The sequence below is a fragment of the Neofelis nebulosa genome, chromosome 14 (assembly GCF_028018385.1).
Source record: "Neofelis nebulosa isolate mNeoNeb1 chromosome 14, mNeoNeb1.pri, whole genome shotgun sequence".
NCBI lineage: Eukaryota > Metazoa > Chordata > Mammalia > Carnivora > Felidae > Neofelis > Neofelis nebulosa.
This window is the reverse complement of record NC_080795.1, coordinates 29,074,773-29,097,777: the sequence shown is the minus strand read 5'-3', so window position 1 is coordinate 29,097,777 and position 23,005 is coordinate 29,074,773. Positions and strand designations below refer to the sequence as shown.

At 36.9% G+C, this 23,005-nt stretch overlaps 1 long non-coding RNA gene across 6 annotated transcripts in view; it reads left to right on the top strand.

Moving 5' to 3' along the window:
• Nucleotides 1–23,005, top strand: part of LOC131495122 (uncharacterized) — a 238,828-nt gene that overhangs the window by 9,513 nt on the left and 206,310 nt on the right. For 5 of the 6 annotated variants that reach the window (XR_009253780.1, XR_009253779.1, XR_009253781.1 and 2 more), the window contains exon 4: nt 1,846–2,108. The exons of the other annotated variant lie outside the window; for it this stretch is intronic. This is a non-coding gene — a long non-coding RNA (uncharacterized LOC131495122). The remainder of the gene's footprint in view (nt 1–1,845; nt 2,109–23,005) is intronic. 6 annotated transcript variants of the gene reach the window in all.

Genomic DNA, 23,005 nt, shown 5'->3' with positions numbered 1-23,005 from the left:
ATTTTAGTAAATGTTTATGTCATGTTTAATATCAATATATTTATGTTGCTTTGACCAAATGTGCACTAGTAATTATAAAGGTAACTCATTTCAGGATATTTTATACATTTAGGGTTATAGAAATTTTGAAATTAAGTTTTAATTGATAATGGACTTCTGAGTATAAGTGTCATATTATAAAACTGTGAATAATGATGGGTATCAGTTGCAGTATACAGATTCCATTGAATGGATTTCCTCCCTCCCTTCCTTTCTTTTTTTTAAGTAGGCTTCACATCCAGCTCAGAGCCCAATGAGCAGCTTGATCTCAGGACCTGAGCTGAGATGAAAAGTCAGATGCTTAACCAACTGAGCCACCCAGTTACCCTTGAATGGATTTTTCTAAGAAGATATTTTATTTTGTAGTGTCAATATCTATCACATGCCAGAAATGACATTCATTACAATAATTTGAATTTACAATGAAAATATCTCAAGTGATATCTTAGAAATGTATGAAAGGGTACCTAGTATTTTAAAATTATTTTGGGGGGGGACACTGATCTAGTTCAGTGTGTCCCAAATGCTAATTTTCACCAGTTGGGAAAGAAAAAAAAAATAATAACCTAGAAAATTTTTCATAATGTTAAATTTGTTCAATTTAAAAGGCTATTATTTTAAATTATATCCTTTCTCATGGTTTAGAGTTAAGGTATATTTTAAAATTGTGATGTTAACAAATGGTGGCTTTATTTTTAATGTTTTTTGCTTCATTGCTTCTTAAAATGTTTTTAAAAAGTTATTTTTATTAACTCACAAGATTCAAAATCCTGAGAGAAACACCAGTCTAGTAGAATGTAAATAGGAATGTTTATTTTATAAAACAGAATATTCTGGACTTATTGAGGAATGGAGATATTCATTTTACTCCCTAGTTTAGTGAACGTAACCAACAAGCATTTTAAAGACATGTTTTGAATTTCTACTGTGTACCAAACACCAGGATTTAATAGGTAAATAAGATTGTCCCAACCCCCAAGCAACTCCCATTTCAATGAAGGAGAGGAACATGTAAAATTAATAATTATAATGGTTAAGTGTTGATAGAGATATGTACAAATTGCTGTGGAAACATGGAGGACAGAATGATTATTGCTGGTTTTAAAAATTTAATTGCTAGGGAATATAGATGAAAGCATGAATTTTACCAAAATATAAGGAAAATTATCCTAGAAGTAAGAACATTTTAAGTAGTTCAAGTGTGTTTGGACTATAGAAATGCTTGAGGTGAGATTTGAAAAGAAAGAAGGGGGAGAGACCAATACAAAATTTGTTTTTTCTCCTGAAGCAATGGCAAGGCTGAAAGATTTTTTAAGCAAGGAAATGACTAAATCAGATACTTCTTAATACCATCTAATTCCTAATTACAGGCTCATCCAACAATCTGATCTTTAATTTGGCCTCCTATGTAGATTCATTCACTAGGAAGAAATTCTCTTAGTAAACAAGCTAAGTTCTCCTTCCAGATAAATGTTCTATTGAAAAATAATTGGCAATCTATTCTGAGTTGGTTTGAGATAGTATCCAAACTCTAATGTATTTAAAATATAGTGAACAAGCCCAGTTTGGGAATGCCCAAACCTGAGTAGCAGATCTGAGAAAATACTACTGAGATCAACAAATTATTTCTACTTCTTCAAGTCCTGCTTGAAAAGCTAGTGGGAATTCTGAAGACTTTCTCTGTAGTAACCTGAAGATTAAGTATCTATCAGCCTCCTACATGTAGTAAGAATTCGGTAGTCATGATGACAATAACTTCATAAAAGATGGTAATGATAATTTAAAAATCCTTAACACAACTTCCAGAAATGAAGGTGAAGCTCTTCCGAACATTCGTGATCAACCAACATGAAATTCATCTTGAACTTTGATATATTACTCTTGCAACAAGACCCATAAAGAATGGCTATGCCACTATACCTCTGTTCTCAAAAGGAGTTGACCAGACAGTGTAGGTGGAGAAGGAAAAACTCAGAAGCACTTTTGGATAAACTGCTCAAAGTAGTTGCACTACTTACAATGGCTCAGCAGAGTCTTCTGCATGAACAAAGGCAGTGAACGTGAGTGAGGTAAGTTGTTTTCTTTTCGGTGAAGTGAGAATCAATTAATTAATTTTGGCTTGATAAATTTTTTTGACTGCTCTGAGATACATTCCCCTAGGCCAGTCACAGTCAGTGTTGTACTGTGCAAAGTTATTATGCCTCACTGGTCTGTGGAACAATTAGGCTCACTGAACAAGTACAATTCAGGTCCAGCCTACTTTTTTCTTCTGTTTAAGTAACCTGACCTAACAACCGTGGGATTCTGTTGTTGACTCTTAAATATTTCAGGATTTTCAGGTTTGCTCAAGAGACACAAATGATCAATTCATGATTCAGAGACTTCTTCCTGCTCATGTGCTCAGTGTTACATTAATTAATACATTAATGTCTCCAAAGGTATCCACAAAATGTTGGGCATATAGTTTTACTGTAGAGGATTTAACTTTTCAACTTGTGAGTCTTGGGAAAATTACCCAATATCTTTAGAGCCTGTTTTTCCCATTTCTAAATGGAGTTAATAATAGAAAGGTAGTAACCTGGTAAGTCTGTTGTGAAAATTTAATGAAAGTATATATGTAAAGCACTTAGATCAGTGCTTACCAAATATAAATCAACAAATTAATTTATTCAATTTTTCCAACACTGCATGCCAGGTAGTAGAGATAAGTACTAGAGATAAAATGGTGAACAAGAATAAACAGTTCCTGCTCTCGTGAAGCTTACAATCTAATGGAGGAGGTTGATAATCAAATCATCACAAAAACAAATACAAAGAAGAGAAGAAGGAAACAAATGGGCTTTTAGAAATAGAAAGATTAGACTTGTTTTTTGAGGGTAATCAGAGAAGATTTCTCCAGGAAAGTGGTATCTGAAGGATGATTAAAAGTTAACTTGGTGAAATGGAGAAGAGAGACGGCTTTCCAGTCTGTGCTGAGGCCTGCAGAACAATGTGTCATCACGGGTTTGAAGGACAGAAAGCAATCCTGAGTGCCTGGAGCAATTGAGGAAGGGGAGCAGGATGTGAGAATAGGTGAATTTGAGATGCATGGATGTGATCCATTGAATAGCAGTTTTAAGTTTGTCTTTTTGATAAGAACAATGGGAAACTGCTAAAGAGCTTTTAAATGAGGTGGGAGGAAGGGACAGCGTGAAGTACCATGATTAGATTTGGATTTTGAGATCCTCTTGGCTGTAGAAAATGGATAAGAAGACCAAAGGATATAGGGGCTGTTATAAGACATGATGAAAACTTGGACTCAGCTAATAATGGTAAAGTTGGAGAGAACTGGACAAATTTAAGAAATATCTAGGAAGGGGCGCCTGGGTGGCGCAGTCGGTTAAGCGTCCGACTTCAGCCAGGTCACGATCTCACGGTCCGTGAGTTCGAGCCCCGCGTTGGGCTCTGGGCTGATGGCTTGGAGCCTGCTTCCGATTCTGTGTCTCCCTCTCTCTCTGCCCCTCCCCTGTTCATGCTCTGTCTCTCTCTGTCCCAAAAATAAATAAAAAACGTTGAAAAAAAATTTTTTTTTAAAAAAAAGAAATATCTAGGAAGAAAATCTTATATATATAAATTGAGGATGGATTGGATATGGGGATTAAAAGAGAGCAAAGTGTGGAGGATGACTCTTAAGTGTCCACTATTCACTAAGCAGGTAACATCAGAAGAGCAAGATTTGGGAGTAAAGTTATGAATTCATGTTTTGGAAATTTCATTTTGAGATTCTTTTGAGGTATTTAAGAGGACATGTTAGGTAGGCCAGAGCCCATAGAATATACATGACATGTATATTTTTCTTCTGTTTAAGTAACATGCACATATACATATATGTTGTTTGTGGATAGGTGATGACTTTCTCACCTGTAAAGTGAGCACACTACCTGCCTCATAGGAGTATTGTAAGAAATGAGTTCAAGAGGCTGCACATAAAGTGTCTAAATATGTATCAATAATTGTGCCAGGCTAAGAGATCGAGGAAAAGGCACTAGTACGGTAATGGGAGAGTGATATGGAAATGCCAGAGGAAATGCTGCAAGAAGTGTCAGACGAACAGCAGCCTGAGGCTAGTGTGATAAACACAATAGTCTGATATATACCACTTTTGAAGGTTGATCATTAGATTCTGTTAGCAAGCTACTTAAATGTTTTCTAAATGAGCAATTACTGAACCTGAAGTCTGGAAACGCTCTTATTAATACTGACTACAACATTAAATTATTCAAGGCAAGTTTTCATGGAAATTCATGAGCATTTATTCATGGCCACTAGTCCAATGTGGTAAGGTCAATGAAAAATTCCTAGAACTGAAGCTGAACCAGAGAAAGAAGGAGATAAGTGTGTTCTAGGAAGAGTGAATAATACAGAGACTTAAAAAAGCACAGACTTGTAAAGACAGAGTGGGATGAAAGGGGTGAAATTATCCTGGAATTAATAACATTTGGTGAGTGACAAGGATGATATTGGATAGGTTAAGGGATAAAATGATGGAAAGCAAGTAAATGATGGGGTCTGTCAGAAAATTGTAAGCAGGGAAATGACTGGACTTGCTTTTTAATATTTATTTATTTATTTATTTATTTATTTATTTATTTATTTATTTATTTATTTAAATCTTTTGTTTAAGTTTATTTATTTATTTTGGAGGAGAGAGAACATGTGCGCCCATGAGTGGAGAAAGGGCAGAGACAGAATCCCAAGTGGGCCCTGTGCAGACAGAGCCCGATGTAGGGGTCGATCTCACAAACCTGTGAGATCATGACCTCAGCTGAAACCAAGGTTCAGAACATCATATAGACCAGAGAATGGAATTGAAGACTGGAGAGACAGGGTTATCAGTTATGACAGTTGAACAAGTAAAAGACAGAAGCCTGATGTCCAGGAGGCCATTTACAAAGTGGTCTGGATTAGAGATATAGAGAAAAAGATATATAGATGTATGTTGGGGATTATCAGCTTATACTAGGTAATTTAAATCGGAGTAGATGAAATAAATCAAGGACAACATATAAAGTGAAAAGAGATAAAGAATTTGAAAAGGACCCTGTGAAACAGCATCATTTAAGGAATAGGTACAATAAGAGGATCCTGGGGGTGCCTGGGTGGCTCAGTTAGTTAAGCATCCGGCTCTTGATTTCCACTCAGGTTATGATCTCACACTTTGTGAGATCGAGCCCCCTGTATGGCTCTACACTGACAGCAATGGGCCTGCTTGGGATTCTCTTTCTGCCCCTCTCCTGCTCACACATGTGCGTTCTCTCTCTCTCTCTCTCTCTCTCTCTCAAAATGAATAAGTAAACATTAAAAAATAATAAGAGGATCCTGAGGTCTCTTATCCAATGATCCTCATTCTTAAAAGTTCTTCTTTATGTCTAACTTAGGTATATCATGCTGTATTCAAAGTCTGTTTCCTCTGTCCACTCTCCAGTTGAGATAGAAAGCAGCTGTTCATCATCTTGTATATAACAACCCTTCCTCTGCTTGAATACTGTTATTAAGAAACCTGGTAGTCTTCTCTAACTTAGGCTAAATAATTTCTAGCTCCCATCTTCCCAACCCTTTAATCATCTCTGTGACTCTCAAATCCCTTCCACTTTCTCCACATCCTTCTTTAGCTGTGGAGTCCGTTGCTGGATGTGCTTTTGAGATTCACTTTGAGGATCATGGAAGAATTTTCTTAAATTTTTATATGGTAACTGTATGTATCCCAGTGCTATGCTTGGACTTCAGGTCAAATACAGGATTTCTAGTAAACCAATTATTTTGGCTATTTATGTGTAACCGGCTAAATTTTTGTATTTATTGTTAACATTAAATCCATGTTGATTGTGAACTTTCAAAGAGATTATTCTCAATACCTTTAGGTGATTGAATGAAATAAGTTTATCTGCCTTGGTTTCAGTTTGGGTAGGAGGTAAAAGCTCTGTACTCCATGTACTTGCATAGGGTGACATAGATGAAGCATCTGTTCTTTTTCATCTCCCCTTTCTTGGTTAAACTGTAGAGTCAGATTAAACCGTTAGTGTGAAGGATTCTCAGTTATTTCACATGTCTATCTCCCCTACTCCACTGTGAGCTCCTTGAAGAAGGAACACAGTTCTGGTTATCTTTATATTCTCAGTTCACTTTTTTATCTCAAGGAAAATCACACTTGATGCCTGCCTTAAGTCAAATGTGGAAAAGGAAGGTCTTGACCAGCAGTAGCACTCAAGTTCCTTCTTGCTTGTCAGCTCCAGTTGACTGGTGGTAATTTAATTACTGCTTAGCAATGTGATTAGAAAGATTCTGAAGCAGCGTCCTAGATCATGAAAAAATGTTGTGGCAAATTAGAATTTTCGAAAATTAGAACTGTGAATTGCTATATCAAATTGTTTACCTTGGACATGGGACATAGGAAAGGAGGCACAGGTAGCCCGTATTTGCCATTAAAAGCAACAGGAGCTATGGCTTCATTCCGATACAGTGCGTTAGTGCCAGACAAGTAATGGACTGCTTCTGTGAGAAAGAAAATAGCACTTTGTTCAGTTTATAGATCATAGTGAAAACAACAGAAAATCTCAGAGGTCATGGCTCCACTTAAAACACACACACACACACACACACACACACACACACCATGGAAAGAGCCCAAATGTCCATCAATGGATGACTGGATAAATAAGATGTGGTATATATATACAATGGAGTATTGCTCGGCAATCAAAAAGAATGAAATCTTGCCATTTGCAACTATGTGGTTGGATCTAGAGGGTATGCTAAGCGAAATTAGTCAGAGAAAGACAAATATCATATGACTTTACTCATATGAGGACTTTAAGAGACAAAACAGATGAACATAAGGGAAGGGAAACAAAAACAATGTAAAAACAGGGAGGGGACAAAACATAAGAGACTGTTAAATATGGAGAACAAACAAAGGGTTACTGGAGGGGTTGTGGGAGGGGGGTTGGGCTAAATGGGTAAGGGGCATTAAGGAATCTACTCCTGAAATCATTGTTGCACTATATGCTAACTAACTTGGATGTAAATTAGAAAAAAATTAAATGAAACACACACACACACACACACACACACACACACACACACACAACTATTCACCCACTCATTTTGCCCAGTTGCATAAAGGCTGTCTTTAGTAGCTCTTGGAAAGTGTGTCAGTGCTAATCTGCATGGTTTCCACACATGATCCTGAAATGTCATTGTAAGAGTTTTATTCATGTTCTTTCCTTGAAGCCTGCACAGAAAATAGTTTTGATTTAACTTAAAAGTCAACAAAAATAATAGAGTTGCTTTTAACTAATCAAAGAATTCAGCTGCTACTTTAAAAGTTCCACAAGAAATCAATATGTTGGGGGTTATTGTTGAGCCACTGGAATGTAAGAAATAATCCTGAAGAATTGCCAATACATTTAATTTTAGATACTTTGCTTGTCTTTGTTTTGTTTTGTGCTTCTTCACTTAACGTAAGCCTCCATGTCTAGACTCTGAAGACAACCTCAAAGATACATAAATTAATGATGAATCAAGTAGATTGATCCACTCATGATAGGTACTGGATCTAAAGTTCACAGTTAAAAGTGGAGATAAGCACTCTAAAAGTATAATTTCACAGTGAGTTGAGAGGGAAAAATTCTCACTACATTCTGAGTTGCTTGACCCATTGATATGGTTTTAACTGCCACTTGGTAATGACATCAAGTCTAGAGCTATATGTCAAAACATTCTACAGAGCGCTGATTGGCTGCTATGTGTATGCTACAGTTACACCTCACACTCAAATCTAAAATTATTGAAGTCATCACTTCCTGTGAAACCTATTCATTCTCCTGTATTTCTCTGTTGTACTTGGTGTGGTGCTATGCTTCACAATTGTCTTTAACTCTTGCATTTTCTGTATGTCCCATATTCAATCAATTACCAACTCTTATGCAGTTTACCTCCTAATTAGTTCTTGAATCCTTTTCCTACCCCCAACTCTGCTATCACTCTCCTAGTTCAGGCTCTCATCAGCTCTCATCCTGAATACTATGACATCCTCTTAACTACACTTCTAGTCTCTGGTCTGGCCCTGTCTATAGCTTACTATCTCGTTTCCCTATTTATTTATTTATTTACTTACTTACTTACTTATTTATTTATTTATTTATTTATTTAAACTATTTTATTTATTTTTTGAAGGAGAGAGAGAGAGAGAGAGAGACAGAGCATGAGTGGGGGAGGAGCAGAGAGAGAGGGAGACACAGAATTCAAAGCAGGCTCCAGGCTCTATGCTGTCAGCACAGAGCCCGACGCGGGGCTCAAACCCACGAACCGTGAGATCATGACCTGAGCCAAAGTCAGACGCTCAACTGACTGAGCCACCCATGCGCCCCTCATTTCCCTATGTAAACATTTCAGTGAATCATCATTGTTTGTGAGATTGAGTTCAAGCTCCTTAACATGGAATTCAATAATTCTATGATCAGGCCTCCATCTGACTTTCTATTTTAATCTCTTATCATCTCCCTCTACTTCTTATCTTTCACTTTGCTCTCTAGCAGTGGTGCTATTTCTGTCTGGAGCACCCTCCTTCTTTCTCATCATTTAATTAATTACTAATTATTCTTTCATAAAACCTACCTCAGTTATCATCTCTCCCTAGAAAGTCTTTTACTTACCTACTGATCTACCCCCCAACACACACCTTTGTGCCTTTGTAATACCCAAGACCCCTGCCTATCTTTGCCCTTATCACATTATGTTAATATGGCTAGGTATGGATTTGTCTGCACCATCACTATGAACTCTCTAAAGGAACATTATGTCATATCTACTTTTGTGTCTCTAACACACTAACATAATCTATTACACTGGCAATCTTTCTGTAGATGTTGATTGAAAAAATGACAGTGTATTATTATTAGTGTATACCATAGAATACAATTAGAAGCAATAGTATCATCAACTTGAATTTGCAACAGATTATATTGGTACTGATAACATAAAATATAGTGACCAAACAAGGACAATAACTCTCATTTATACTTTCAAGTACCCTAAAAATCACTGACGTCTATAATTTAAATGAATATAGCAAATATGAATAAGTATGATTATTTATCTTTAGTGCTAAATTATCATAAATGACTAAGTAATATATTTAAATGTTGCTAACCAAATCAGAATTGCTAAGTAGCACACTTGTAAATGAAAGTTTAAATATTAGACTGAAAAAACATTTCCCAGAGAAGTACAGGTACCTCTTAGAAGGAAAATCTGCAGGAATGTATTCTGTTATTCAAAGCACAGGACAATTAGAGTCATCAGTATTACAAAAACAAAAAGAATGACTAGTTATACCATATTCTTTCCTTTATTGACAGTTTTCAATAAAACACATCATTTGAGTTCTAAAAGTACACATTTTTTCTCTCAATGTTATTTCTATTTTGAATGAAAAAATTTAAATATAATCCATAATATTTTTATTTTCCTTAAATTATCTCCTAGACCTCCCTGTAGCCACCACCCACAAAAAAGAAGCAAGATTCTAAAATAAAATGAACAGGATAACAATTTCCTATTTGGAGGGATCTTGGAATCTAGGCTTTCTTTTGCTTGGTAACTTTCCCCATTTATTCCCTCAGGTTAATTATTTTCCCCGCTAGCATGTTTTATGGTTGTGTTTGTTAAATTGTCTACAAATGTACAAGTTTATTAAAAAACCATAAATATTATAAGACAACTACAATTTTTCTTTTTTTCAAGATAACTACAATTTTAAGGTCAGTTAAGTTTCAGTTTTGAAATGTTTGCTGATATTTTTGTTTTTAAAAAGAAAATCCTGAAAGTACTTCTTTGCTTGTTTTGGAGTACCTGGTGAATTTTAACAATTCATTCTTTGAATGTTTTGGTTATTGTGCATTCTATTTTTACTAGAAAATAGGTTCTTCATATTTTGCTCGCTGAAGATTATGCAAGCATATGACCATGACTAAAATACTCATCTGCCCAATCTCCAGTTGATTAGCAGGGATGTTGGATGAATGTTACTGCTCTCAGAGATTTCATTGAGGGGATACTAAGAAGTTGGAGGGGCCACACTTGCTCTGTTAGAACTCTTTGTTGTCCCATTTAATTTTTGCCATAGAAAATTTTAAATGAGGTCATTTAACGTAAAATTTAGTTTTCATATCTCAGGGACGATCTGAGTAAAAAGTGCCTCTTTCTTGAACTCACATGAAACAAAAAGATGCTCTCTGTCTCCTTACATATGTGCAATTATGCCTTCTGTGCTACTTTCTAAAGGGCCTATGAGTACTTTCTAAAGGATATCAGTGTTTTTAACACTCATTCTCTTTCAGTTTGATAGAGTCAAACATCTTTAGGGATTCAAGAATTTCACATAGGGAAAATTAAAAAAAAAATAAATGCATAACAGCAACAAATAAAAAGAAAAAAATCATAAAAATAACACAAAATAAGAATTTCACACAGGTTTATGTTTTTTTATTATTTAAAAAAAATTTTTTTTTTAACGTTTATTTATTTTTGAGACAGAGAGAGACAGAGCATGAACGGGGGAGGGGCAGAGAGAGAGGGAAACACAGAATCGGAAACAGGCTCCAGGCTCTGAGCCATCTGCCCAGAGCCTGATGCGGGGCTCGAACTCACGGACCGCAAGATCGTGACCTGAGCCGAAGTCGGCCGCTTAACCGACTGAGCCACCCAGGCGCCCCGGTTTATGTTTTTTTTAAACTAACTTTTACAGTCAGAATAATAGTTCCATGAATATCACAGATTCTTAATAGATATGTGTTGAATGAATAAACAAAGCAACCAATTAATGACATGAAAAGGATGATGTGCTTTAAAATTTTCTCGGTAATGTTTTAAATATGTGATGGTGGACATCTATTGTTTTGTCTACCAAGTGATTGTTCTTCTAGGATAGCCTCACCTTTGATTCCTAACAGAGTTGCCAAGTTCCCGTGTGACATTGCTGGACATAGTGGCGGGCCCTTGAAAAAGCTAAGTCAATGAATCCCAAGCTTTTTGTACTTTTGATCTAGAAAATAAGGTCAATTACTTTCTAATGGTTGAAATTAAAAGACATAAAGTCTGGTTGGTGTTAGTGGTAGCTTAGCAGTCTAAAATGTGGGCTCTGAACTTAAAGAAGCCTCCAATGGCCAAAGATGGGACAATATGAACATTAATAAAAATAGTAAATGCAATGGATTGAAACGATCAAATATGTTGGAATCTATGAACTCATAATGCTACCAAAAAATACTAATTGGTTACTTTTGCTGTGGAATCAACTCATTATTGTGAATACTAGTTAATAAAGGAAAATAATTGAGGCTGTATGTTGCCTTCCTTGAATTTACTATACATTAGGATAACTAAAAAGTTAATGAAAATTTTTCTCTGTAGGACTATTCTAGCTAATTAGCAGAGAACGAATGATAGAATAGATTACACTCAACTCCATGCCCCATAATGGGCTATGTGATACAATATCTGCTAGCCATACATAGTCATTGAGCACTTGAAATGGGGATGGTCCGAAATGAGATGTGATTTAACCGGTGGTATACTGTTAAGTGTTTAATAACTGGCTCTCTGAGGTGGAAAAAACCCTGCTTTGTGATGTTTGCTGTGGCGTAAATACTATCACCATAGCCATTTTGAGTTACCAGTGGAATGTCCTAAATGTAGATGGGATGAGATGCTCACAGTCAGCTCTCATGGGCCAGGGCAAGCAGACTGTAACACCTACCAGCTATAAGTGGAAAAAATACACCAGACTTTGAAAAATTAGTATGAAAATAAGAATATAAAATATATCATTAATGATTTTTAGTTAAGTATCAAAATGACAGTATTTTCGACATACTGAGTTAAATAAAATATATTATTAAAATTGTTTTCACTTTTTTACAAATAAGGGTACTATAACATTTAAAATTACATATGTGGCTCATATTATGTTTATCTGCTGCTGTGGACAGTGATCATTACTTACTGCCAACATATCAGCCTGCTTAAAATTCTCTTTCTCTCTTTCTCTCCCTCTACTCCCCTCCCCTACTCATGCTCTCTCTCTCTCTCTTTTTCAAAGACAACAAGGTATAAGAATTCTTTGTCTTTTACAAGGGATGTTAATAGGCATCATGTACTCTTCCACTGTATTTTTGTTTTTGTTTTATGAGAGAGAGAGAGAGCATGAGTGGGGCAAGGGAGACAGGCAGAGGCAAAGAGAGGGAGAGAGAGAGAGAGAGAGAGAGAGAGAGAGAGAGAGAGAATCTTAAGCAGACTCCACACTCAATGTGGAGCCCAACACAGGGCTCAATCCCCCAACCCTAGAATTATGACCTGAGCCAAAATTGAGAGTTGGATGCTCAACCGACTGAGCCACCCCCAGGTGCCCTGTAATTTTTTTTTTTTTTTTAATCGAGAATATTATTCTTGGTAACTGTCACCAAAAGTTATTTCTGAATTCCCATTTTACTTTAGTTCTCTATGTCTTATGCCATCTGTCAATTTCTACTTCAAATATAACTATTTAGGTCTTATCTAAATAAGTATAGGCCCTTAAAAAAGAGAGAGAGAGACACTTAAGAGATATGGCAATCAAATGTAATGTTTGGATACCATTTGGATCCCAATAGAAATTAATCACCTGTAGGAAAAAAAAAGTTATGAAACAACTAGAAATTTTAACATGGACTGGATATTTGATGATGTCAAGAAAGTGTTAATTGTTAGGACTATATGGATGTTGCCATTATGTTAAAATTTCTCCTTCAGAGGTATGCACTGAAATAGTTATGGATGAAATGAAATTAAGGGATTTCCTTCAAAATAATCAGTACCAATTGGGAGTAATTGGTAGGGGTATATATGAAACAAAGTGAGCATAAGTTTATGATTGTTATAGCCTTGTGTGTGTGTGTGTGTGTGTATCCTAGATTGTCACAGCTAGATTAGTCCATGCATAGGATTAATTGTACTAGTTTTTCCACTTTTGTGTATCTTTAAAATATTCCATAATAGAAAGTTAATGGACCCTGGCAATAGATGGCTAGTGTTTGAATCCTGGCTGTGCCACTTTTTTAAGTTTATGACCTTGAACAACCTACTCAGGGTCATCGTCCTCATCCATAAAATGGAAATGTTAGTTATATCTACTTCATAGGTTATGAAAATTAAAGTAATTAATATAAAAGAAAGAAAGAAGATGTATAAAAGAACAGAGCCTTGAAAATGTAGGGACTGATGTGATTCAAGTTCCTGGGTTTGATTCACCATGTTACTCTCTTTAGGTCCCATAAAACACTCCAGAACCCTCCTAATTAATTCCCCTTTTTTCTTAAACAGGTTAAAATTTGTATCTCTGTCTCTTGCAGCTAAAACAGTGCCAGCTAATAAACATGTACTTCCACTTTAGTAGCCTGTGAATTTGAAGTTTGTTATGTGTCTGCTGGGAGCAACCTGTCTTTGATTGTTTACTTTTCTAGAGTTGCTATTTGGGCTCCAGGGTGGTAGCCTCTCAGTTTGGGTAAGGTATTTGATGGTTTTTTGTTTGTTTATCTCTCTTTTTGTTTTAGAGAGAGAGAATGAGCAGGAGAGAGGGGCAGAGGGAAAGAAAGAGAATCTTAAGCAGGTTCCACAGTCAGTGCAGAGCCTGATATGGGGCTCCATCCCATGAGCCTGGGGTCATGACCTGAGCTGAAATCAAGAGTCAGAGGCTCAACTGATGGAGCAATCCAGGCACCCCAGTATTTGATAGGCTTTCCTTTGTTATCTAGTTTGTTTGATTGGTTGTTAATCTTTTTTTTAGTTTGTTTATTTATTTATTTATTTATTTATTTAGAGTGTGTGAGCAGGGGAGGGGCAGAAAGAGGAGGGAGGGAGAGAGAATCCCTAGCAGGCTCCACACTGTCAGTGCAAGAGCCCGAAGTGGGGCTTGAACTCACAAATGGTGAGATCATGACCTGAGCCGAAATCAAGAGTTGGACACTTAACTGACTGGGCCACCCAGGCACCCCTACAATTTTATTTAAATTAAAATATTTAGGGTGGCTTTGGTTCTTCCAGGAGTTGTATATCTGAAATGATAATACCTTGTTTTTCAAAACACTCAAGTGAGTTAACGTCCACAGTATCATGATTTATTGGGGTATATGAAGAAATTGATATCATTTTTATTTCTACTTATTTTATCTATAAAATAAATCAATGTAGAGATTACCAATATTTGGTGAATTATAATTTATGGGACTACTTACTAACTATTTTTACTAATAGGCATTAAAAAAAAAAAAAAGCTTAGACCAGGGACCTGTAACTAGGAGCAATCTGGCCCCTACCCCACTCTCCCCAGGAGGGCAGGGTCCCATAGCCCCAGGGTCCCCTCTCTGAAAAAGAAATTAGAGATTACTGTTCTTAGCCAATGAGTTCCAAACTTTCCTTTATCACAGTGGGCATAATATACAGCCCATCCCAAACATTCTTCAGCTGCTTACTTCTTTATGGTATTCACTCCCCACACTCTTCTTCCATCTGGGGTCCCAGTGCCACTAATTAACACCACCTTCTTACTTACTTTGAAAATATGGCCAATAATTCCAGAAGCCTTCCTATCTCTCATATGCTAATACGATCTGTCACCAAGTCCTATCTATTCTGTCTCCTAAATACTTCTTGAATCCATCCCAGTTCTCTCTGACCCAGTGAGATATATTACCAAGTCTCACCTGTGCTATTGTAATGACACCACCCACCCATCCTGTCCCTAGTAGTCTTTCTGCATTCAAATTGATTTCCCTCCTATTTTCCAGCAAGCAGACATAGTGATCTCTTAAAATACAAATCTGGTGGTCCCCCTCTCTTTTTTCATGTTCCACCCAAAGTGGTTCCCTTCCAGTTTTCAAATACTGTGATGCTTTCTGCCTTAAGATGTAATGGTACAATATAGAATGTAATGTTCACTCTGTCTTCAATGCTCAATACCTGCTTACTTGGCTGATAAACTCCAATTTACCTTTCAGATTCCAACCTAAATGTCAATTGCTAAGGACCCTCTAGAATAGTTCAGGTCTCCAACTCTCAATGTAGCCTGTGCTTTTGTTTCAAAGCACATATATATTAATATCTACTGGCCCACTAGCTCCTCAGGTTCAAGAGAACAGGAACAATGTCCCTAGTGCTGAATACAGCATCTGACTATTTGTTGCATTGATGAATAGATAAGTATCTTTAACTTTGGTTAATTCCATCCCCTGCCCATTTCCCTAAATGACTATTTTGGGTATAAATGTTTCTGCCTGTTCTCATCTGTTTATTCATTTATTATGTAAATAAAATAATTATTCTAGGTACCACTCTTTCAGCTGATTTGTAGTTCTTGTTTTTGTTTCTCAGGATATCACTTATAACCAATTTGTAAAGTTACGGTTTCTACCCAAACTTGAGTGCTACTCACTGTACTATGTACCACTTGCTATTTGTGGAGATTTGAAGCAAGTTAACTAATTATATCTATTTTAGAGGGTTATCTTGAGGTTTAAGTAATAGAAGGATAATAAAACAGTACAGTTCATAGCATCTAGCTGGAGCTCCATGAATGTTCTTTTCTGTCTGGCCTCAGTAGTTAAAGAAAAAGGAGTCAATCTTTGCTCCCTTCAGGGTATAATTCTGAATCCCTTCTCCCTAAATACTAATCAGATAGGTTTCTGAGCCTAAATTCAAAGAGATCTCTCCAATTTTAATGCCTTATTAGCTTAATGAGTAATTAAGTTTTTTTGTTTGGTGAGTAAAAATTGGATCTGAGTTCTGTAATTTAGGCTGTTATCTGTGTGCTTAACAAAGGAGAAAATTACAATTTTCCATGGATCTTATCCTGTCTTTCCCACAACAATCAAATAGAAGATCAATTTAGTGGTAAGATATAGAGTTAATTCTGGAGCCAGGAAGCCTATCCATTAAGCTATTACGCTGATGCAGGCATGAAGTGAGGAGGGCCTGTTGGCAGGACTAGAAAGAAAGGGGAGAGACAGGAGAAATATGCTATAGGGAGGCGTTTCCTGATGATCAGCCTAAAGTAGTTACCCTCTACTTACGATTTTGTTCTAATTTTCCACGAGGCACTTACCATTATCTGATATTTTTCTCCTTGGCTTCATTATTAACTGCCTCCTTCCATTAGAAAGTAAGCTCCAAAAGATAAGGAATCATGTCTGTCCTGTTTGCTATTATAGACCCAGCACCCAGAACAAGGCATGGCCTAAAGCAGCACTCCGCATATATTTGTGGAAAGAATAAATTGTTACTGGAAATAAGTAACCAAATATAGTCAAAATAATTTCAAGGTTTAAAGCTTGACCACGATAATAAGGTACCAATAACAAGGAGAAATATTCTTACAGAAGGAGTAGGGATTTTTTGTTTGTTTTCTTGTAGGAGGAGCTAGGAGTTTTAATACTTTTAGGTATGTAGAGCTGAAACGATGGTAAGTCCTGAAAGGTGAAAATTTCTGACAGATGGCTATTTATACTACAGGATACATTGAAATTGAGATTTAAACCAAACCCAACCCAGTTTAGTTCCAGGCCCTGTCCTAGGCCCTGAGGACACAAGGATGAACAATAGTCTCTGCCCTCTGGGAGCCCATAATTAACAGAAGGAAATAGATAGCTAATTATGATATAAAGGTTATAGTAATAGAATGATAAACACAGTGAAATGGGAATACAGAGGAGGGAATACATAATTCTGCTGACATTGTAAAAGTCCAGGATGTCTTCCCAGGGTAAAAAGATGAGTAATAAATACTAGGAAAATAAAATTGGGGGGAATGCCCTGAGTTTGAGGTAGTATTCATGTACAACACACAGTGTATGCTCAACAGGTCACTTCAGATGACTGATGGGCATGAAGTGAGATACTGGTTCTTTTTTTTTTTTTTTTTTTTTTTTATTTTAAGAGAGAGAGCGTGCGCGCACCAGCCGAGAGGGGCAGAGAGAGAGGGAGAGAGAGAATCCCAAGCAGGCTGCATGCTGTTGGCACAGAGGTGGATGTAGGGCTTGATCCTACCAACCGTGAGGTCATGACCTCAGCCAACACCAAGAGTCAGACACTGAACCAACTGAGCCACCCAGGTGCCCCAGGTACTGGTTCACTTCAAAAGAGAGTACCCAGGGGCACCTGGTGGCTCAGTCAGTTAAGCATCGGACTTTGGCTCGGGTTATGATCTCATAGTTTGTGAGTTCGTGCCCCACATCAGGCTCTGTGCTGATAGCTCAGAGCCTAGAGCCTGCTTCAGATTCTGTCTCTCCCTTTCTCTCTGCCCCTCCCCTGCTCATGTTCTGTGTCTCTTTCTCAGTCTCTCTCTCAAAAATAAGTAAACATTAAAAAAAAAAAGTATATCACTATTTTACTGATATTAGAAACCATGCTTCTGAAGAATTTTTAGTAATATGACAAAATGATTGTACTAAGATGGTTTTTAAAAAGGATGGTACAGGGGCACACATAATTTTATATTGTATTTTTTATTTATTTTTAATTTAATTAATTAATTAATTTTAAGAGAGAGAACGGGAGGAGCAGAGATTTATGTGTGATTTGTTTCCTTCTTCATACTCTTCTGAAACGTCAAAGTTTCTATAAGGAACTATAAATATTGAAATGTGACAAATGTCATTATAGGTTCCATTTATTTATTCATTAATTCTCTTAATAGGTAAGTATGTGTTTAGTGCTCACTATGCACTTTCCTCAATGCTAGAATCGGAAGCTTAGAGGTTATTTAACACAAGCCATTCATCTGAGTGGTTAGAAAGACTCAGGATATATGACAACCTTTGGTAGGTGTTAGTGATGGGACTCGAACAGGGATACCTCTTCTCTGGTTCTGGACTCTCCTCATTTCATCATCTTGACACTGTACAGGAAGGACGTGATTTGACCAAGCACATAATCAAATAGCAGTATGTCCCTTAGAGGGTATCCTTCCATATATCCCTATGATACACTAATCTCACACATTTTGCATATTCGAAAGTTCTGTTTGGTAAATATTCTTTCTCTATTCTGAACCCTTCACAGGCTGCTCATTACTTCCCAAATAAAATTTAGACTTTCTACCCTGAAGTTCAAGGCCTTCTCCAGTCTAATTTTTGCATACTTTGCAGATACTATATTTGGTCTACTCATTGCTCATGTATAGAAAATAACAAATTTATCATGTGTATTCTTCATGCTCCATGACTATTCTCAGTTTTTTTCCTATTAGTAATTTTCTCAACAAAGGTGTGTGGCAAGAGGAAGAAACAGCCAGTGGCCATTCAGTGAATGAACCCCAAACTATCATTCAGCCATTCACTGAACCCCAAACTATCAATCATAAAGGCTTAACTTTTATTTGGGTCACTACTTCACTGGTGGGTGATTATTAGTGAGTGATTTTTGCCTCTTTGAAAAGCCTGTCCACATTATAGGGTTATTGTTAATTTCTTCATTTATGAATTCTCATAAATTCACCAGGCTCTATATGTTAGGTACTTGGGCATTCATCAGAACAAGATGGGCATAGTCTGTGGTCCTGGGTCTAGAGGGAAAAGACAGAAACACCAGTAAGTTAGAAGGAAACAAAGTCATTATAAATTGTGACAAATATATATTTTTTTAATGTTTATTTATTTTTGAGAGGGAGAAACAGAGTACAAGTGGGGGAGGGGCAGAGAGACAAGGAGACACAGAATCTGAAGCAGGCTCCAGGCTCCGACCTGTCAGCACAGAGCCCGACACAGGGCTTGAAGTCACAAGCCGTGAGATCGTGACCTGAGCCAAAGCTGATGCCCAACTGACTGAGCCACCCAGGTGCTCCAAGAAGTAGACATACTTAAGACATATTTTGGAGATAGAAATTGTGGAGATGTTATAAAATAATGAACTGGACAAATTTAGTAAACCTGTACAGTAAACCTGTACAGTAAATACTGTAAAGACTTTTGAGTTTTAATACACCCCTCTGGGCCTTATTACACTAAGAGGACTATATTGACTTACTCTGCTGCCAGTGGGATGCTCTTTGTATCTGTACTGTATCACCTACCGTAGCTAACTAAATCTGCCCTTCTAAAAAATTTACCTTGGTCTTAAACTCATTTATTCAAAAATTATTGAGCTCTTAGCTTAAATCTAAAGGTAAAGGATTTGAATGTAAATTGATCCAAAACATAATTTATATATTATTTTTATTCAAAGATATCCTTTAAATACAAAAGAAGCTCCTTTATCAAACTATGAGAATTATATGCTGGCAAAAGCAAAGTATGTTGATAGAGAATATCAGAACAAAATCATTTTTTGCACTAGAATTAAGGTTACAGAGACAGCATTTTTACGTCTAAGTAATGACAGATTAACTGAGTAAAAGATTTTTACAAATAACCATTGCATACACATAGGTCTTCAATTTTATTTTTTATTTTATTAAAAAAAAATTTACTTTTTAAATTTTAGAGAGTGCAAGAGGGGAGAGGGGCAGAAGGAGAGAGAGAATCTTAAGGAGGCTTCATGCTGACATGGGGCTAGATCCCACGAACCTGGGATCATGACCTGAGCCGAAATCAAGAGTCTGACGCTCAAATGACTGAACCACCCAGGTACCCCAGATCTTTGATTTTAGAATCTTTATTTTACTAATAACATGTAGTACAGTAAATTAATCTTAGTGTATTTTCCTATATCTCAGTAAGACCCAGTATGCTTCTAGACAAACAAGTTTCCCTAGCTCCCAAAACAAAATGAAAAATGCTTCTTTTGCTCCAGTTTAACCTCAGCATTCTTTGAGGAGGTTCTGAATTACAAGTATATCCAATCACTCCCAAATAATGATAAAGTCTAACCTATCTGCCTACTTCAAGTTCTAGCCTTGTTTAAAGTAAATGGATTAACATTTTCACTGATGAGATTTTCTCCTATCTAGGTTTGATAGATTATCAGCAATTAAAAAAAAAAAACAAAAAACTACCACAGCCCTCCATAGCTCATTCTCCTCATTTCAACACCCCCATTCCCAAAACTTTCTTTCCCACGAGATCATCTGACTCTTTTTTTTTTTTTAATGCTGGCAATAGTCTAATAACTTCCTTTAATCACAGTTCCTTTATTTTATTTTTAAAAATTTTTTTTTCAACGTTTTTTATTTATTTTTGGGACAGAGAGAGACAGAGCATGAACGGGGGAGGGGCAGAGAGAGAGGGAGACACAGAATCGGAAACAGGCTCCAGGCTCCGAGCCATCAGCCCAGAGCCTGACGTGGGGCTTGAACTCACGGACCACGAGATCGTGACCTGGCTGAAGTCGGACGCCCAACCGACTGCGCCACCCAGGCGCCCCTTAAGCTGCCAACTCTTGATTTCAGTTCAAGTCATGATCTCACAGTTCATGGGCTGACCCCCCACATTGGGCTCTGTACTCACAGCATGGAGCCTGCTTCAGATCCTCTGTCTCCCTCTCTCTGCCCCTCCCCCCAATAAATAAATGCTAAGAAATGTTTTTGGAAAACATTTTTAAAAATTAAGAAAAAAAAAAAAGAATCAAACTTTGGAGGCCTGTTGTTAAATTGCATTACGCTCTTCCTCCCAAAATATAAATGTTTGAAATAATATACATTCCCTCCATATTTTAAAAGAGCTCTTCAAATATCCAGAGTTAATTAGTTATTCACAACTAGAATGTTTCAATGGGAAGTTAAGACAACTACACTGAAAGCATGGGAGTTGTATTAAGGAAGAACAAAGCAATCATTAGGAAATTGGACATTTTCAAGGAATTGGAACAGGCCCAAATGGAGGGAAGTAGTGAGGACTTGGGACATCACTGGGACCTTGAAGAATCACCAGGAGGAGAAAGAAACAGGGAGAAAAAGGTGGAGAGAACAAGATAGAGTTCAAATTTTCTAGAACTTTCCTCTTTATATAGAAAGTGGGGGGAAAGCTCTCTTTATTCTGCTGTCCTCAGTAATGCTTCTAGGACCCAGAATTCAAGCAAGTAGTATATATATAAGATTAACCAGGTTTTTGTGCACTTGCCTAGGAACTCAACCATCATAGTGTTTCTGAAAGAAAAATTTATTCCAACTTCCAAAGAGCCAACCCTCAAATGCATTTTTGGAATACAATCTGTTTGAAAGTGAAATAACCAGGCAGCCTGTATAAGTTATCTTTTGAAGGAGTTTGCAGTTAGAAACATATCAGCTTCTGTGCAAAAATGTTTTCTAGTGGTGTATGAGTCTTTTGTGGCTATCTTACATATTTTTTGGAAAGAGATGGGCTATAAATATATAAATGAGGTATATAGATAAAAACATTTAGATAGATAATTTTTAAGACAGAGCCATAGAATAGTTTCACCAAATTCAGATATCCTGAAGATTTTTTTTTCCCGTAGCCCTGAAATCAGCTATTTACTTTAGGATATAATGGGGCTTCCTTAACTATATCCTGAGAATAATCTTATCTATAATAAATCATATCTTTGTGAAAAAAAGCTCTGCAAAACATGTGTAGTACTGTAGCCATGTCTATGGTTTATTAACCCTCTCTGGAATATTTAGAAAAACTTATACTTCCAATTTAAAAATTAAAATGGGCAGGTTCAACAAGGACTTGAACTTTTTTCAATCAAGATAGTTATAACTTAGAATGTCTCCTACAGTAATTTTACTCAGATAAGTGATATGAATAATGAATTATTCATTACTATATTATTCTAGCCAACTCATTCCTTTTACACACTAGCTTATGACTGCAACCCTAGTAAAATTTGTATTCAAGAAAAGAGCTAACTTATTTTTCTTTCTAAGGGAAGTCACCCATTAGTAAGGTCCAAACCAGGACACTCTTCTCCAGAAAAATGCTTCAGCAGATGAGATGTCAGGACAATAGGCATAAAACAGGACTAACTTGGCAAATCACAACTATGGTTCCCGATACGTAGCTGCATTTTGGCTGCCCCAATTTCCCTCTCAAGACAACATGCATGATCTGTGATAGAAGGGAGATAGTATGACTTAGTGCCAAGAACAGTAGCCCAACTGACTCTGGTTCCCTGCTAGAGAACTGATACATCATCCACCAGCTCTTTAAACCAGGAAACTAGAGAAAGGTAGGCTTCCTTTTCCTTCACCTCCTTCTTCTAACCAATTATCAAATCTCACTATTTCCACTTCAATGCATTCTTCACACTGACGCCTAACTGCTCTTTTTCAATTGATCATTCTCCTTCTTAAAATCCTTATTGGATCCCCATTGCCCCCATATCAATTTTTACCTTGTTCTGTAAGGCTCTCTGTAATTGGGTGTATATCTGTAGCCTCGCTTTTAATCACTCCCTACCCACTCCACCTGCACACTGTGCTTCAGCATATTGAATTACACTCAGTTCCTGGAATGTACCTCGAATTTAACAATATTTTGCATAAACACTTCCTCCTCCATGGTCCCCATTCTCACCCATCCATCCCACTCCTGTGCCTGAAATGCCATCTTTATTACTTAAATCTCAGCTTAGAAAGGACTTCCTCTAGGAGGCTTACCTTCCCACAGGCCCCAAATCCTTCCTATGTGCTATACCATCACAGTAATCTCTACTTCTCTCTTCATTTATTTATTTTTATTTTTAATTTTAAGTAAGCTGTACACCCAATGTGCAGCTCAAATTCCCAACCTGAGATCAAGAGTTGCATGCTCTACCAAGTGAGCCTGCCAGGCACCCCTCTTCTTCTCTCTTCAGAGCCCTTAATCAAACCCTGGGTTACCTCTTTGTCTGAAATCCCAATGGATTGTGATCTCTGTAAGGGCCTGTACTTCAAGCTTTCCTGGCCTTGACTTTCCAGCAACCTGTTTTGCACAACAAATCAAGAAAATCTGCCGAC